The following is a 17,705-nucleotide window of genomic DNA, read 5'->3' on the forward strand; positions in this document are numbered from 1 at the left end:
ATTACAATTGTATTGAATTTCTTATATTTTCATTTTCACTCACACAATGATTTTAACAGCCAACATGTTGTAATGTTTTTAATCTAGCCCACTGTTTATAACCATTGCATGGTTTTCAATGATACATCCTCAATATTTTGCATGTTCACCCTCCCATTGACAGTGTGGTATTTAAAATAAAAATTGGGTATCATTCTATGAATATAGTTTCACATTTTTTTTCTACGGTTTCAATGAACCTTGGGCATTTTAGCGTATCCAAATAAATTAAATCACTAAAATTCATGAAAGGATTCAGGAAACCTAGTTGGCTTGTATTGCTCAAACCCAGCACATTCCAGAAACGGCCTGTATTCAGCCTTGATGGGATACTAGGAGACTTAGCTCTAGTCTTTTGGAATATTCTGTCTGGTAAGAGCTGTTTGTGGTTTTTTTTAAATGCCTGCGGTTTTTTTTAAATGCCTGTGGTTTTTTTTAAATGCCTGGTAAGAGCTGTTTGTGGTTTTTTTTAAATGCATCAGGTTTGATCAGGTAGTCTATGCCAACAAGGTGACTTACAGTGAACACCTACTTTGACGCTAGAGGGCTGGAGTCTGAGTAGCTGAGGTCAGCCACACACACAGGTGCTGCGTGCCCACATGACTGACCTCCAGTAAAAACTCTGAGCATCAGTGCTCAGGTGCTTCTGGGTTAACAATGCTTTGTACATGTCACACATCTTTGCTGGAAAAATTAATCACATCTATGTGACTCCACTGAAAGAGGACATCTGGACACCTGGAAGCTTGTGCCTAGTTTTTCCTGAACTTCCCCAATGAGCCTTTTTCCTTTGCTGATTTTTGTTTGTTTGGGGGGGGGGGTTTGGCTACATCCACTGCATGTGGAAGTTCCTTGGCTTGGGATCTAACCCACGCCAGAGCAGCAATCCTAGCTGCTGCAGTGACAACACCGAATCCTTACGCTACTGCACCATAAGAGAACTCCATCCTTTGCTGTTTTTAATATGAGGAATTTTCAGTACAACTCCATTTTGATTGAAAAAAGGAAAGGAATATATGAGTAAAATACTATAAAAATAGTGCAGTTAGGAGGTCCCATTGGAAGGGCCTAATGAATAGGAACTTGTGGGTCTATTCATTATTTCCTTCTTTTTCCCAGCTTTCTGAGGTACTGTTGACAAATAAAATTGTAATATATTTAAAGTATATAGCATGATTTGCTATACATATACATTATGAAAGGAGCTCCACATTCTTAACGCATTCGTCCCTTTTTATAGTTACCTTTATTTATTTACTGGTTAAGAATGCATAATATCTCATCTCTTAGCAAAATTCAATTTCACAATAGAGTATTATCAACTATAGTCCCTATGCTATACATTAGATCCTCAGAAATTATTCACTTTATAAATGAAAGTTGGTATTCTCTCTCTCCTTGCCCCATCCCAACTGGTAATAATTATTCTACTCTCCCTTCCTGAGTTTGATTGTTTTTTTAGATTCACATATAAATGACACCATGCAGTATTTGTGTTTATCTGTCTGGATTATTTCACTTTAGCATAACAACCTCCAGATTCATCATTATTGTTGCAAATGGCAGAATTTCTTTTCTGTTTTTAAGGCTGAATATTATATATATATAGCCAAGCTAAATATATATATACACACACACACACACAAACATATATATATATTTAGCTTGGCTTATCATATATGACCTTTATTATGTTGAGGTACCTTCTTTCTATGCCTAGTCTCTTGAGAGTTTTTCTTATCATAAAAAGATGTTAATTTTGTCAGATGATTTTTCTGAATTGAGTTGATCATATGATTTTTATCCTTCATTCTGTATACACTGTGTATCACATTGATTAATTTGTCTTGAAACATCCAAGCATCCCAGGAATAAATGCCACTTGATCATCCTGTATATTCTTTTTAATGTGCTATTGAATTTTGTTGCCAATATTATACTGAGGATTTTGTATCTATATTCATCAGGGATATTGGCTGTAAGTTGCTTTTCTTGTAGTGTACTTGTCTGGCTTTGGTATCTGGGTATAGCTGATCTTATAAAATGAGTTTGAAAGTGTTCCCTTGTCCTCTATGTCCTCTATTTTTGGGAAACATTTGAGAAGAGTTAATATTAATTCTTTAGTTTTTTAGTAGAATTCACCATTGAAACCATTTGGTTCTTGACTTTGTTGGGAGGTTTTAAATTAGTAAACGAAAAGTATTTTAAGTAGAATGCTATGCAGCCTTTAAAATATAGTATAGGGAGTTCCCGTCATGGCTCAGTGGTTAACAAATCCTACTAGGAATCATGAAGTTGTGGGTTCGATCCCTGGCCTTGCTCAGTGAGTTAAGGATCTGGCGTTGCCATGAGCTGCGTTGTAGGTCGCAGACGTGGCTTGAATCCTGTGTTGCTGTGGCTCTGGCTACAGCTCCGATTGGACCCCTAGCCTGGGAACCTCCATATGTGCAGGAGTGGCCCAAGAAATGGCAAAAAAAAAAAGACAAAAAAATAAAAAATAAAAAAAATAAAATATAGTATATATTTTACTGAACCCTCTTTAGAGGTTCAGAGGAAATCTCTGCAATATAAATTTAAGAACTTTGTGGTCATATTATCATTACTAAAAGTTTATTAATAGTGTATATAAAAGATAGTAAGAGGACTCAGAAGTTACAAAACAATGTTGTGGGTTTACATTCATTTCAAAGTACTTATAAAGTAGTTGCAAAGATTTAAATAATAAATTCTAGTGGTCTGACCCTCTTTATTAAATTCTGTTACTGTTGCTAAATTTGTTTTAGGATTTTTTTTTTTTTTTTTTTTTTTTTTTTTTTGGCTATGCCTGAGGCATCTGGAAGTTCCAGGCCAGGGATGGAACCCACACCACAGCAGTGACCTGAGCAATGACAACACCAGATCCTTAACCTGCTGCACCACAAGAGAACTCCTAGGATCTTTTAGAAGATAGTTTTATGTTTTAAAGGTCATAATGGATGACCAAAACAGCTGTTTCAAATCTGAGATGCAATGCAGAGATCTCAATTTATAACACAAAAATAACCATCAGCTCGACTTCTAGCTTTTGAAGACACCTGACATTAAAAGATTCATTTCTTTTAATGTTTAAAATCTTGTTTGCCTTTCTGGAATACAGGATTTAGCTCTCACAGTGGTTCTCCAAATGTGGCACTCAGATCAGCAGCATCATCTGAGAGCTGGTTAGGCATTCGAATTCAGGATGTCACCTCAGCCCTCCTGAATCCGAGTTACTGAGTGTGGGGCTTCGGTAGCTATGCTAAAGTTGGAGAACCACTGAGCGAGGGACACAAAAACTCAGAGTTTACTGAACCACTTCCCCTCTGTGTGAAAACTTCAAAGGCTCCAAGTTGCAGGTGACAGAGAGACAGAGAAAATGAAATATTTTTGCCATTCAGTTCAGGCTTCCATTATCAAAGAGGCAAAAACAAAACAGCACTCACCACCACCACCGAAAAAAAAAAAAAAAAAAACTCTGGGTTCTCACGGGAAACAACATGTTTAAAAAGATGTCATTATAGATGAGAAAGGTGAGAATTTCATGATGAGTTTTGACAACTACACACACACCAGAGCAGCTGTGGTAAGTTTTCCAATCTTGAATGAGGAACAAGAAAATCTTATGTAAACTGACAGAACGTTATGTTCTTCAAATTGAGTTTGAAAAAGCAAGACTATTCATTCAATGAGGAAAATAAACAGATTGACAAAGACCATGTATTTAATTCCTGTTAATATATTACAAAATGAGTAATTTAAGGAAAACCAGTAAATTGAGAAGGGTACTAATTTTTTTTAATTTTTTTTTTTTACTTTTGTGTTTTGGCTTGTCTAGGGCCGCTCCCACAGCATATGGAGGTTCCCAGGCTAGGGGTCTAATCGGAGCTGTAGCCGCCGGACTATGCCAGAGCCACAGCAACTCGGGATCTGAGCCGCATCTGCAACCTACACCACATCTCACGGCAACGCCGTATCCTTAACCCACTGAGCAAGGCCAAGGATCGAACCCGCAACGTCACGGTTCCTAGTCGGATTTGTTAACCACTGAGCCATGACGGGAATTCCACAGGAAGGGTTAATGTTTTATGTGTTTATGCAAATATTCAGTAAAGTAACTATACTGCAACATGGTTCTTCAGAGAGTCTCCAATGTCACTGTGAAAGACAAGGCCTTGCAGAGATAAACCTTCAGTATAATTTTGGCTTTTTCCTCCCAGTGTTTTCTCATGTCTTTCATAAATACTTATAGATTCAGATGTAAGGCTATGGTATGAATTGCAAAGGAAAATTTTGGTATTCAGACCCAATTCTGTTACTTAAGCATTTTTCTGAACCTTTTTTTTTTCTTTTAAAAATAGATATTAAAATGCTTAGGCCTGCCCTAAAAAGCAAAATTAAAAAAAAAAAAAATTAAAAAAAAAAAAAGCTTAGGCCTGGAGTTTTCTGGTGGCACAGCAGGTTAAGGATCTGGCATTGCTGCTGCTGCAGTGTGGGTTCTGTCCCTGGCCTGGGAACTTTCACATGCCATAGGCACAGCCAAAAAAAAAACCTTAGTCCACAGCAGATTTTTAAAAAATCCACCAAATTGTGTGGATTAAATGAGGCATATTTTATGACAAACTCTATCATGGTGTCTATCTCATGAAAATCCTCAAAATTGTTGTTTTTAAATTTCCCTGTTAATAATTACTGGTGTATGGGAATTCCCACGGGTGGTGCAGCAGTAACAAACCCGACTAGTATCAATGCGGATGTGGGTTCAATCCCTGGTCTTGCTCAGTGGTGGGGAATCCCGTGTTGCAGTGAGAGACGCTGCTCAGATCCTGCGTTGCTGTGGCTTGGCTCTGGCCAGCATTGGTAGGTACGGTTCGACCTCTAGCCTGAAACTTCCATATACTGTAAGTGCGGCCCTAAAAAAAATTTACTGGTGTAATTTTGTCACCGTAAAACATTTAATGTACCAAAATCAAAATTAATTGTGAACAATAATGTGGTTTATTATTTTATCAGTTTAAGGAAAAGGGGGACAAAAAACAAAACACAGAAAGGGAGAAATTACATTGAAATTATGTTGAAAGCATATCCTTAATCTTTATTAACTTCCTATTTTTTTATTAGCAGTGCAAGGCTTTAATAAAAATGTATTAAGTTGGGGGTATTCTAGGTAGATTAACCTCAAGATTCACATTCACAGAGAAAGAGAAAGGGGGCTTTTAAATTTGGTAGACAAAACAAAATTAAAAAATTTTAAATTTAATATGGATTTTTATTATAAACCTAAAACTACTGACCCCTGCCAGACAGTACAATGTAGAAGGGCGAGGAGGCAAATGTCAAGATTATTCTTCATGGAAGGGACAAGAGGGAGATAGAATAACCCTGAACCATGAACAGGAGATGGACATTAGAGAAGAGAAAAAAATAAAGAGAATGAGGGAGGCCATTGAACGGCCTAACAAAAGCCTCTCAGACTGAGAGGTGGGGAGGGGGCGTTGATCTAAAGATTTAAGATTCTTCCAGATATCAGTTCTAAGAACCTGAGTTAATGAGAGCCACAAAAACTCTGGTGAAATTTCACATGGTTTAGAATAAAGCCCAAAGAGACGGTCTCACTCAGCAGTTTTTTCCCAGTTGTTGCCCAGAACTCACAGAGGAAGGAAAAAAATGCAGGAATATGAGACACTCCTAAGTGACCCATCAGCCCTCATATACTGATGTACATTTTAACAAAGAGAGAACTTTTATTTATTTCCACCCCGCAAAGCCCCAAACACGGGATGGGATGATGAACTCAAACTTGACTTCTCTCTTCTCTGAATTGTAGGTCACTTTATACCTCTTCAGATTCCCTTTCTGAAGTTTAGATTGGCTATTGGAATGTTTTCCTTCCACATTTAAAACCACCTCAGAGCAATCACACTGACCCCTCTTCTTTGCAAGTGCCTTTGTATGTAGTAAAAGGTGAATAAACATTTAATGATTTTAAATATTTCAAAGAGAAATTTGTTACATACTAGGAGAAGCTCTATAAAATCATAGTAAACAGTATGTTTGAGTGAAATAGAAGTATCCCCTTCATAAATTTTTTTGCCCTTGATTTCAATGAGATGTTTATTGAATAAAATCTTAACAGGAAAGGCAATAACGCTACATAATTTGTCCCTTGGCTCCATAATTACAGGGGCTTTCCCTATAACGGAATTGTTGGTTAGGAAAGAACCTTAGGTATCACCCATCTAACCATATTTCCTCCAAAAGGCCACTCAATCTTCTAAAATACAACAATGTACTATACACAAATAAAATCCATCCAGTTTTAAGAAACCTCTAACCAAGAGCTGATCACTGAGTTTTTGCTTTTTTTCTTTCTTTCCTTTTTTTTTTTTTTTTTTTTTTTAACGGAAGTACCCAGGCCAGGGATCAAATCTAAGCTGCATTTGTGACCTACATCCAGCTTTGGCAAGGCCGGATCCTTAACCCACTACACCACAGCAGGAACGCCCCTGACTTTCTGTTCTTGACTTAAAGCAAAGCAATTGGTTTCACTTGTGGAAATGGAATAGCGTTTTTTAGTGGTGCAAATGCATCTGTTTTTCTATGACAGGACCAGTGATGTAACCACACTTTGCACCTAGCTGTAACTACTGGTTTACTAGTGTTTCTGAAAGTGCTATGAACACAAGAAACATACATATATTCTTCTTTGGATTCCCACCATCTAGGGCACAACTGATGAATAACAGGTGCTTAAAAATAAATTGTTGAAAGAAGCAGCGATGAATAAATGAATAATTTATTTTAACATTTCTCTACTGCATGTCCCCTATCCTCTTTATCTTCCAGTTGCCAACCCAATTTGTATCTTCAACATGGTTATGGCAAATGTAACCACAACGTGCGGATTCCTCCTCATGGGATTTTCCAACACTCGTGAGCTGCAGATCTTACATGCATTGCTTTTCTTGCTGATGTACCTGTCAGCCTTAGCAGGTAACGTCATCATTATTGCTGTCACAACGCTGGACCAACATCTCCAATCCCCAATGTATTACTTCTTGAAGCATCTTTCCTTCCTGGACCTCGCCTTCATTTCTGTCACGGTCCCGCAGTCCATTGACACTTCACTGACAGGCAATGGCTGTATTAGCCATGGTCAGTGCATGCTGCAGGTCTTCTTCTTCACGTCTTTGGCCTGGGCTGAGGTGGCCATTCTCACAGTGATGTCTTATGACCGCTATGCAGCCATCTGCCTCCCACTGCACTACGAGGCCATCATGGATCCCAGAGCCTGCGAGTGGGCTGTGATAGCTGTCTGGCTGAGTGGAGGCACCTCTGGGATCCTGTACACAGCTGCCACGTTCTCCATCACCTTCTGTAGGGCCAAAGTCATCCATCAGTTCTTCTGTGATATCCCCCAGTTGCTGAAGCTCTCCTGCTCCAATGATTACCTGGGAGTGATTGGAGCGGCAGCCTTCATGACGGTGCTGGCATTCATCTGCTTCATCTCCATTGCCCACTCCTACATCCACATCTTTTCCACAGTTCTAAGAATTCCCTCTGCCGAGGGCTGCTCCAAAGCCTTCTCCACCTGCCTGCCCCACCTCTTTGTTGTGTCATTTTTTCTCTCCATAGGCATCTTTGAGTTTCTAAAATCAACTTCAGATTCTCCAACTGCTTTTGATATTATGATATCTCTCTTTTATACAGTAGTGCCCCCAACACTGAATCCTATTATCTAGAGCTTGAGGAATAAGACCATGAGGGAAGCTTTAAGAAAATTACTGTTGGATGGTGAATTCACCAAGAAAAAGACATTTTTGTCCTATTGTTGATGGCTGGCCAATATTACACCCAAGGAACCTTTTTAATAATTGGAATTTATTCTATATATATACTTAGAATATATATTTGTAATATATGTTCAGTAATGTTGAGGAAAAGTAACACTTTTTTTCCTATTGATAAATAATGCACTGTAAGTATCATCACTACATAAACTCTTCATCTGATATCTTCATTTTATTAGTCGTTGAAACCAATTTTTTGTTATTCTTTCAAATTAAAAGAGAATTATATAGAATCTTTTCATTTTTCTTTTCATATAGGCCCACTACTTTCCCTTTCCTTCCAATACACAAAGACACACAGATACATACACATACACAAATATACCCAACACACATAGCACACTTTTTGAAAAGCTCTGCATACACAATATGACAATAATGGTAGTAAAAAGTGGCAATTTATCCACAATTCCATTAACCAATCATTTAATTTCAAATGTCTATTTTAATTTTTGTCTTTATAAATACCAATTTTGCATATTGGTGCAAACTTATATACAATTATTACATAAACCTACATAGTTTCACCATTATAATTTTCTTCTTTCACTGAATGCACAATATTCAGTGGAATTCATATAATACATTTAACGCATTCACCTATTTTGTATAACAAGTAACCTATGTCATTTCCAATTTTATTTTATAAGTTATGCTAAAAATTGAATTTCTGCTTTTCAAAATTCCATGGAATGGGGTTGCTGAGTCAAAGTGTATACATGTTAAACTATTTTGAATATATGACTATATTGTTTACAAAAATATTAAATCACTTTACATAGCTATTAGCAACATGTAGCCATGTCAATTCTATGTCTCTCATGATTTATAAATTCATTCAACAAATATTTATAGAGATTCTGTTAGGTGGTTAAAACTATAACAAGTGCTTGCAACACAAAAGTACATAAAATACACACAGCATTGGATATTATGGGGATTTTTCATTTTTAATTTTTATAGCTACAATATTTTACCTTTAATTATTTTTAATGTGGTAGATTAAGAGGTTAAACATGTTTACAATTTTTATTTATTTTTCATATTATCCATTTTAATTTAAAAATTTTTATTCTTCATTATGTGAAAAGATTTTAAATACTAGAAATCTGTGTTTTATAGTGGCAAAGCCATTTTCTCAGTCCCTCTTTGATTCTTTTTTTTTTTTTTTGCTTTTTAGGGAGGCACCTGAGGCATATGGAGGTTCCCAGGCTAGGGGTCGAACCAGAGCTACAGCTGCTGGCCTACACCATAGCCGTAGCAACTCGGGATCCAAGCTGCATCTGCCACCTACACCACAGCTCACGGCAATGCCAGATCCTTAACCCACTGAGCGAGGCCAGGGATCAAACCCGCAACCTCGTGGTTCCTAGTGGGATTTGTTTTCACTGTGCCACGACAGGATCTTTTGATTCTGCTTTTTCAAAGTATTTTTTTCTACACAATCTTATATCAAATAAGTCAAATATGAGTTTTTAAAGGTTGTAGCCACAAAGCTTAACAGGTATAAATTACTAAGGGATAGTGTTTTTTGTTGTTTAAATTTTATGGCCATACCCATGGCATATGGAAGTTCCTGGGCCAGATATTGAATCCTGGCCAGGGACTGAATCTAAGCCACAGCTGCAACCTATGTCACAACTGCGGCAATAGGGATCCTTTAATCGACTGAGCTGGGCGGAGAATGCAACCTGCACCTCCACTGAGCTGCTGTAGTCAGATTCTTAACCCAGTGTGCCACCGTTGGAACTCCAACAAGCAATAGTCTTAAATGACTAGTAATCAGATCTTTTTTCCTCATCAGTTATTAGACTGTTCAATCCATCTGCAATAATGGGTAAATTATATTTTTTCCTAAGTTGCACATCAATGAAATATGTTAACACAATGTATGAAATATTTATTTTATTGACCTATTATGTAATGAGCCTGCTGAATTACAAAGAGAAACCATGTCAATTTTCATCTCTATTTCTATGCCTTCAGGTTTTTCATTAATCTGTATTTTTATATATTTAAGCTAATTAAGTAATATTGTATTGTCTACTGTAGCGACAGGTAAAGAACCATTCTTTGATCTATATAATATTTTTATTGCCTTGTATTCTTATTTTGAACCTTTTCATTTATTTCAATAAATACTGTGTTTGTTCTTGAGAGCATTCAATCCTTCAAAATTGATCAATTAACTTCAAAAATGTGCTCTGTTACATAGTGTCTTTTTACCAAGAAATACTAAAAATTTTGTTGTTTATGCTAAATCACATTTTGCTAATTCTCTTTACAAAAGTAACTCACATTTTTCAATAGACTTTATGATTTCATGCATGTGTGATTACTATAAACCTGACTCACTTTCTATTCGTTAAACATGCATTGCACATACTGAGTATCTCTGAACAATGTTATAGAGGGTAGGAATTCCCGCACTACTCCTACTACTATCTCCCAAGACAGAGTAAAACCCCCTTTCCTGGTATCCCTTATGGCTAGAATGCAGGCATGGGACCTTGGTTCTGAGATTAGATTTTCCAGCCTGAGACTTCGACTTAAAGAAAAGCAATGTGAGAGGCAGGAACCAAGTGGTATCCATTTCTAACAAAGCTGGTGGTAGAGGCATTCAGCTTTGGGGAGCAGAAGAAGTGGAGTCTGGAATCTAGTCCTGCACTTCCACAGGAGGAAATGCAGAGTCTGTGTCCAGCACTGTCAGCAGTGCACTCTGTGCTAGGTCAGTTTCACTGCCCTGGGCTCATATCTTCCAAACATTATTATCATGCCTTCCAAGAGAACCTGTGGTGTAGCTAAATACAGCTAGGATTGGCTCTATGTGTTGCAACTAAGAAATTTGAGAACTGCAACTGTTAAGAAGGAATACTGCAGTAATTCTTATATTTTAAACTTAAATTTAGCCACTATTAATTTCTAATAATTCTCAGTAATTTTTGTGTTTTCTATATGAATTCCATTATAACATGAAAGTACACAATCAGATGAGTTATTTATTTTTAAATTCATAAACAGAATAATCCATCATTCAAACATATAATTCTTTTTTTGTTGTTGTTGCATGTTCCACATGTGAAAGTTCCAGGGATCAAACCCACATCACAGCTGGGACCTGAGCCACAGTGCCAACAGTGGTCTTTAACCCGCTGAACCACCAGGGAGCTCCACAGACATGTAATTTTTACACAGAAGATTATTCAAGGATTCATTTAAAGCCATGTGTTCAGGATCTGTCTTATGCCAGGCCTTCTCCTGGTTGATACAGAATAAGACCAATGTGGACTAAGAGTATCTCAAACTCGGGTGCATTAAACAATTTTGTAATCGTTAACTCTACTTTCCACTAGCAAGGTAGATCTGGACTTCTCTGCTGCAAATAAAGTGTGTGTCTGTGTGAGGTGATATTTTTAAAGTTTTAATGTGTTTTACTCTTTTTTACCTGAGAATAAATTATTTTTCCTTGAGAGCATTATAGATGTTAAAAGGCTTGACTGAGATTGCCAAGGCTTCCCTACTTTCTGGTTATATGACTATTAATGGTTTTTTAATCTCTCTGCCTTAGTCTTTTTACCTGTAAAATAGGGTTAGTAATAGTAATTTATAGTATTGTGAAGCTTGCTGGATGTTAACACACGTAAGACACTTAAAATACTATTTGATATTTAATAAGCTCTTAATAAATAGGAGCTCTCTTCGCTCTTAATCTTTCTACACATCCATATAGTCGTTGTGGTGATAGAACTTTTAATAGAGAAAGAAAGGATAAAAAACTGAATCATGAAGCAAAATGACAGTCTCTTTTTTTTCTGTCTTTTGTCTTTTTAGGGCCACACCTGCGGCATATGGGGGTTCCCAGGCTAGGGGCCTAATTGGTGCTATAGCTGCTGGCCTGCGCCACAGCCACAGCAATGCAGGATGGGAGCCGCGTCTTCGACCTACACCACAGCCTCACAGCAATGCCAGATCCTTAACCCATTGAGCGAGGCCAGGGATTGAACCCGCAACCACATGGTTCCTAGTCAGATTCATTTCCACTTTTGGAAAATCAACAACCGCGCTGGTAGTAGTCAACAGATGAGGTTCTCCTCATGCCCAGAGAGATTATTGCACATACTAAGGCTTAGCTGAGTTCCGAAACATAACAGGAAAAGTTAGAGAAATGTCTTCCTCATTTTTTAGTACAAGATATAACTAACTAAAAAAGGAAATGAGATGAGTAAAGATAGCAGCACGATTATCCACATTTTTCTGATGTCCCCTTTCTGGAATAATCTAAAGAGGGAAAGGTTGGATAAATTGAGGATATTATTGAGAGAAGAACTTGTCATGTCCATTTAGGGAGAAGCCAGGGACCTCTGGGGTTTAGTTGCCTGAGCTGCCCTTAAACACCAAACGACACTGGTCTTGAGTTGATTGCTAACTGGCCCACCATGGTGCCTGAAATTGAAAGGAAAATCTGGAGATGGACCATTCTGGCCTCATAACAGGGTCTGAAGATAAAACACTGAACAAGTAAGCTTGAAAGAGATATGGCAGACAGAAAATTCTGCAGGCAGGAAGGAGATGCAAAGATGAAGGTTAGTCACCCAATGAGTATCACTGTCAAGGTATAAATTGCACTGGACAAAGGAAAAAGGATGGAAGACATTATTCAAGGCTATTGCAATAGAGGAGAAAAGACAGAACTCAGTCTAAGCTCAGCTTTGCTGAAAAAAAGGGTTGGAGAGTTTTGAAGAGCTGAGGCAGAGGGACTGAAGGCCAGCTGTGTTTGCTAATTGGTTCTACCCAAAACAAAAGTAAGCTCTTTGTATCTTCTTGACAGGAGGCAGTTTTAGAACTTGGAGCAAAGCAACTGTGGAGGTTAGACTCCCCCTCCCACAGAGACCAGATGAGAGCAAAGGTATCTTCTTTGAGGATTACATTTCAAAGGAGTGACTCCCTGGTTGAGAAAGACATTCCTAGGTCATAAAACTGGAAGGAAGATTTTAAAAATATTTATGACTTAAAGGGGAGAGAGGAGTTCCTGTCGTGGCTCAACAGAAACGAATCTGACTAGCATCCATGAGGACACAGGTTTGATCCCTGCCTCAACTCATTGGGTTAAGGATCCAGTGTTGCTGTGAGCTGTGGTGTATTCGCAGATGTGACTCAGATCTGGCATTGCTGTGACTGTGGTATAGGCCAGTGGCTACAGCTCTGATTCGAGCCCTAGCCTGAGAACCTCCATATGCTGTGGGTGTGGCCCTAAAAAGACTTTAGAGTTACAAATTTTCTTTTTTCCTTTTTTTTTGGTCTTTTTAGGGCCGCAGTTGCAGCATATGGAGGTTCCCAGACTAGGGTCAAATCGGAGCTACAGCTGCTGGCTTATCCCACAGCCATAGCAACACCAGATCTGAGCCGTGTCTTCAACCTACACCACATCTCACGGCAATGCCTGATCCTTAACCCACCTATCGAGGCCAGGAATCAAACCCACGTCCTCATGGATACTAGTTGGATTCATTAACCACTGAGCCACGATGGGAACTCCTTTCTAATGTGAAAATGATAAAGAAAGTCAGGGGCTAGAGTCAGGAAGAAACCTGTCTAAACTCCAGTCAAGTTGAGGGACTATTAAGACTATTGGTCACCAGTGTGGTCTGATCAAGCCAAGAGTTGTAAATTTGTGAATTATCCCAGAAGCAGATATCATCTGTCAATCCCAACAGGTCAAACAGCAACAAGGTTTTCAAAAGACAGTGTTTTAAAGCCATTGTTTTAAAGGATGCCACTTCCAAAATGAGGCTTTATCCTTGAAATGATTCAAAAGGAAGCATTTCAATTCAGAGTAAAACTGACAGTGACAAATAAGAAAGGAGGGATAGGAGTTCCCGTCTTGGCTCAGTGGTTGACCAGCCTAACTAGTATTCATGAGGATGTGTGTTCTATCCCTGGCCTCGCTCAGTGGGTTAAGGATCCAGTGTTGCCGTGAGCTGTGGTGTAAGTTGCAGGCACAGCTTGGATCCTGCGTGGCCATGGTCGTGGCTAGCATCTACAGCTCCAATTCAGCCCCTAGCCTGGGAACCTCCATATGCCACATGTGCCACCCTAAAAAGACAAATAGACTGGAAAAAAAAAAAAGGTGGGAGAATTGGAAGTGAAAAAAAAATGTCATGCCTGTTTTCATCTTTGTATAGAACGTTCACAAATGAAAACACTTGTTCATCATCCTGAAATATACATTTTGGTCCTAGAGAAAAGAATTTGTTTTTTCAAAGATGTACTCATCTTTTGGGCTGAATATACAACAATAAAAACTCTTTACTCGTGAACAGCACCTGGAAGGATATGACAAATTTCAGAATGACTCTGGTAAGTAAGAGAAGCATGTAGTCTCACTTGGGTTTACATAATAGACTTTTGGAAAGCAGTGTATTAACTATTTACATTCCAAGTCATGGTTGCCAGGCACTGCAGTACTACTGCTTATTAAAAATATCCCTTTGGAAATCATTTAACTAAATGAAAAAGGAGAACATATTAGGTGCTTCCTGAATTTAACAGAGAAAATGGAATCATTTTCCCCTAAGGTATATTTGACATAATCATAAAAATAATTTTCACCCGAGAAGTACTAAAGGATGAATACCCGGCAGGATGAAATTAAAGTTAGATCACTAGAACTTGTGTTGCATAGTAATATAAGTATTCCAAAATGAGGTTTAATCTGAGGTTTTCTACAAGAGACAACCTTTGAACAGGCAAGACAGAAACATTATGGTTACATGACCTGGTGTTTTGAATATCTTCTCTCAAATTTTATTTAATCATATTTTCAAACTAAAAATTGCAATGCCTTACTCTATCACATTGTTTGAAAGTGCAGAGGTTACGTGGCTCCAGAATCATGCTCGCTGTATTCATGATCCCATGTTTTCACCTGATACATATTTTCATCTGATATGAATTTGCAGTTGGACCTGGGTGAAGCTAGAATGAGACAATCATGGGAATGGGTTGCAAAGAAAAAAGCAGTTTTTGCTTTAAGTAAAAAAAATAGTTTCCGGGATTTCCTGTTGTGGCTCAGCAGTAACGAATCTGGTGAGCATCCATGAGGATGCAGGTTCAATCCCTGGACTTTCTCAGTGGGTTAAGGGTCCGGCATTGCTGTGAGCTGTGGTGTAGGTCGAACATGCAGGCTCGGATCTCCAGTTGATATGGCTGTGGCCTAGGCCGGCAGCTACAGCTCCATTTCAACCCATAGCCTGGGAACTTCCATACGCCACAGGCGCGACCCTAAAAAGACAGAAAAAAAAGTTTCCCAGTCGGCCATTAAGCAGAATTTAACTCTTAAGTCATTATCAGTGTGTGTGTGTGTGTGTGTGTGTGTGTGTGTAATACATATACACAAATACTCAAATATAATATATATATTTTTACACATATACATATACACATATATATATAAACTTGAAACTGACAGTATTAATGGCCCAAACCAGATTGGGACTTGAACCCAGGTGCCAGGACTCAAACCCAGCCTAAAACCCAGATTGGGACTTAAACCCACAGTTTTAAATTAGAATCATTCACCCTGTGTCTGGACTCACTGAGGTTCAGGTTCTTCATGTCTCCGTGCAGAAGGAATTCAGCGAGAGACAAATCGATAGGCAAGAAATAGATTTATTAGGATAGGACACTTATGAGAGATCCAAGCAGGCAGGCACGGACGCTCTGACCTGAGGATCCGGTGGGCTACAGTTCTATCATTCAAGGGGAGTGGGGGGTCAAAAAAGACCACTTCTTCTTTTCTGGAAGTAGTGGTTCTCCTCCTTGGTGTCCAGTAAGGTGTGTATTCAAATCAGCAAAAGGGTGGTCCTCAAACTCCTGCCCTTGGTCTGAATCTGAATGCAGGCCTCATCCCATCCCTGACCCAATGATCCGAGGCAATTCTTGTACCTCCACTAGTCAAGCAAGCCTGCCTTGTTCTGCTGGCTTTTCTGGAGCAACTTACTACCTTACAGTGATCTCCCCAAAGTCCCCTAGATTTCCCTCTCTATCCATGATCCTCTACTGGGACTTCTACAACAACCTGTGTCTTCTCCATCCCTATCACACTTACTCAAATATATTAATAAAAATCAGTAAGATATTTACTGTTTTGTTTGTTCAGGTTAATTTTAAATTTGTTTATACCTTAAAGTATACACCAAGAGACTAGCGGGGAAAGACAGTGGTCAGTTAGACATTAAGAATTTGATTTATGATTCTTGTTAGGATGGCGAAGTTGAAGGAGACAAAGACTGGAGCACTGAGATGGCAAACTGGTTTGCTGACCAACACAGTAGCTGGGAGCACTGAGCAGAGAGAACTCAGGCCTCCTGCTACTGCAGCAAGGGCTTTTTTATAGTTAGGGTTTCATATGCTAAGTCACGAAGTCTCATGGAGAAGGGGGAAGGGGGCTTGGGAACCAGGGAAGGAGGATTTAGGTCATTAAGTGTGAATTTTAACAATCCTTTTGGCTCTGTTTATTTTGAGGTTTAACAGCTCCTTAAAAGATCTTGGTCCTGGGGCCTTCATCTGTGCTGGAGTCTGTTTCCTATTTGTTGCATCAGCTGAAATCATGTCTGGAGCCTGGGTGGGATCTTGAAGACATGGTTGTTTTACGTCCTCCACTTGGTATTCTCCCTCCAGATTATAGATACCACCTAACCATTCTTAAACTAAATCAAATTAAAATTAAGAAAGCAGGAGTTCCCTTCGTGGCTCAGTGGTTAATGAATCCGACTAGAAACCATGAGGTTTCGGGTTCGATCCCTGGCCTTGCTCAGTGGGTTAAGGATCTGGTGTTGCCATGAGCTGTGGTGTAGGTCGAAGACGTGGCTTGGATCCCATGTTGCTGTGGCTGTGGTGTAGTCCGGCAGCTACAGCTCCAATTCAACCCCTAGCCCGGGAACTCCATATGCCACATGTTTGGCCCTGGAAAAGACAAAAAAAAAGGAAAGCAGATAATTTCCATTTGAATTAAATGAGATGATGTTAACACCATCTTAAAATGTGCTCTCTGCCATTCTGAAAGGGATAAAAAAATATGTCCTGTGCCAATTAATAACATGAGAATGCCCTTGCATAATATACTTCTTTCTTCCATGCAATCACTTATTTAATAATGGCTGTAAGGAGTCCCCATTGTGGTACAGAGTAAACGAATCAGACTAGGAACCATGAGGTTGTGGGTTCGATCCCTGGCCTTGCTCGGTGGGTTAAGGATATGGCGTTGCTGTGAGCTGTGGTGTAGGTCACAGATGTGGCTTGGATCCCGTGTTGCTGTGGCTGTGGTGTAGGCCGGCAGCTACAGCTCCGACTAGACTCCTAGCCTGGGAACCTCCATATGCTCCAGGTGTGGCCCTAAAAAGCAAAAAAAAATTATGGATGTAGTTTAGTATCATTGAATAGATGATACTTTGATACTTTCACATATTTAGAAAATAAAACACATGAAAGATATGATGAAATATATTCCTCTTATCCCTTTACCACATCCATCCATTTCCTCCAAATAAACACTATTGTTGATTTAATACACACCAAAAAAACCAGAGGACCTGGGGGAAGAGAATAGTGTTGGTTAATTTATTTCTAATGTAATCAGAGCAGAAGTTCTAGAACAAGGCAACTTAATTATGAGTTCAGAATGAAAAGATGCAGCTATAGAGGTAAGAAATGATTTCTCACAGAATTATTACGACTGTTTTTACCTAAAGTTATTCTTCCTTAGCTTAGAATCCACTTTTTGTAAATGCTTAAGTGTGATAA

General features: G+C 38.7%; 1 pseudogene; it reads left to right on the forward strand.

Moving 5' to 3' along the window:
* Positions 1 to 6,840: 6,840 nt before the first annotated feature.
* On the forward strand, positions 6,841 to 7,889 carry LOC110258643 (olfactory receptor 14J1-like; annotated as a pseudogene).
* Positions 7,890 to 17,705: the final 9,816 nt, after the last annotated feature.

The sequence above is a fragment of the Sus scrofa genome, chromosome 7, assembly GCF_054392235.1.
Source record: "Sus scrofa isolate SSC_HxYL_T2T_F1_AM1 chromosome 7, Sscrofa_HxYL_maternal_Yorkshire_Landrace_v2.0, whole genome shotgun sequence".
NCBI lineage: Eukaryota > Metazoa > Chordata > Mammalia > Artiodactyla > Suidae > Sus > Sus scrofa.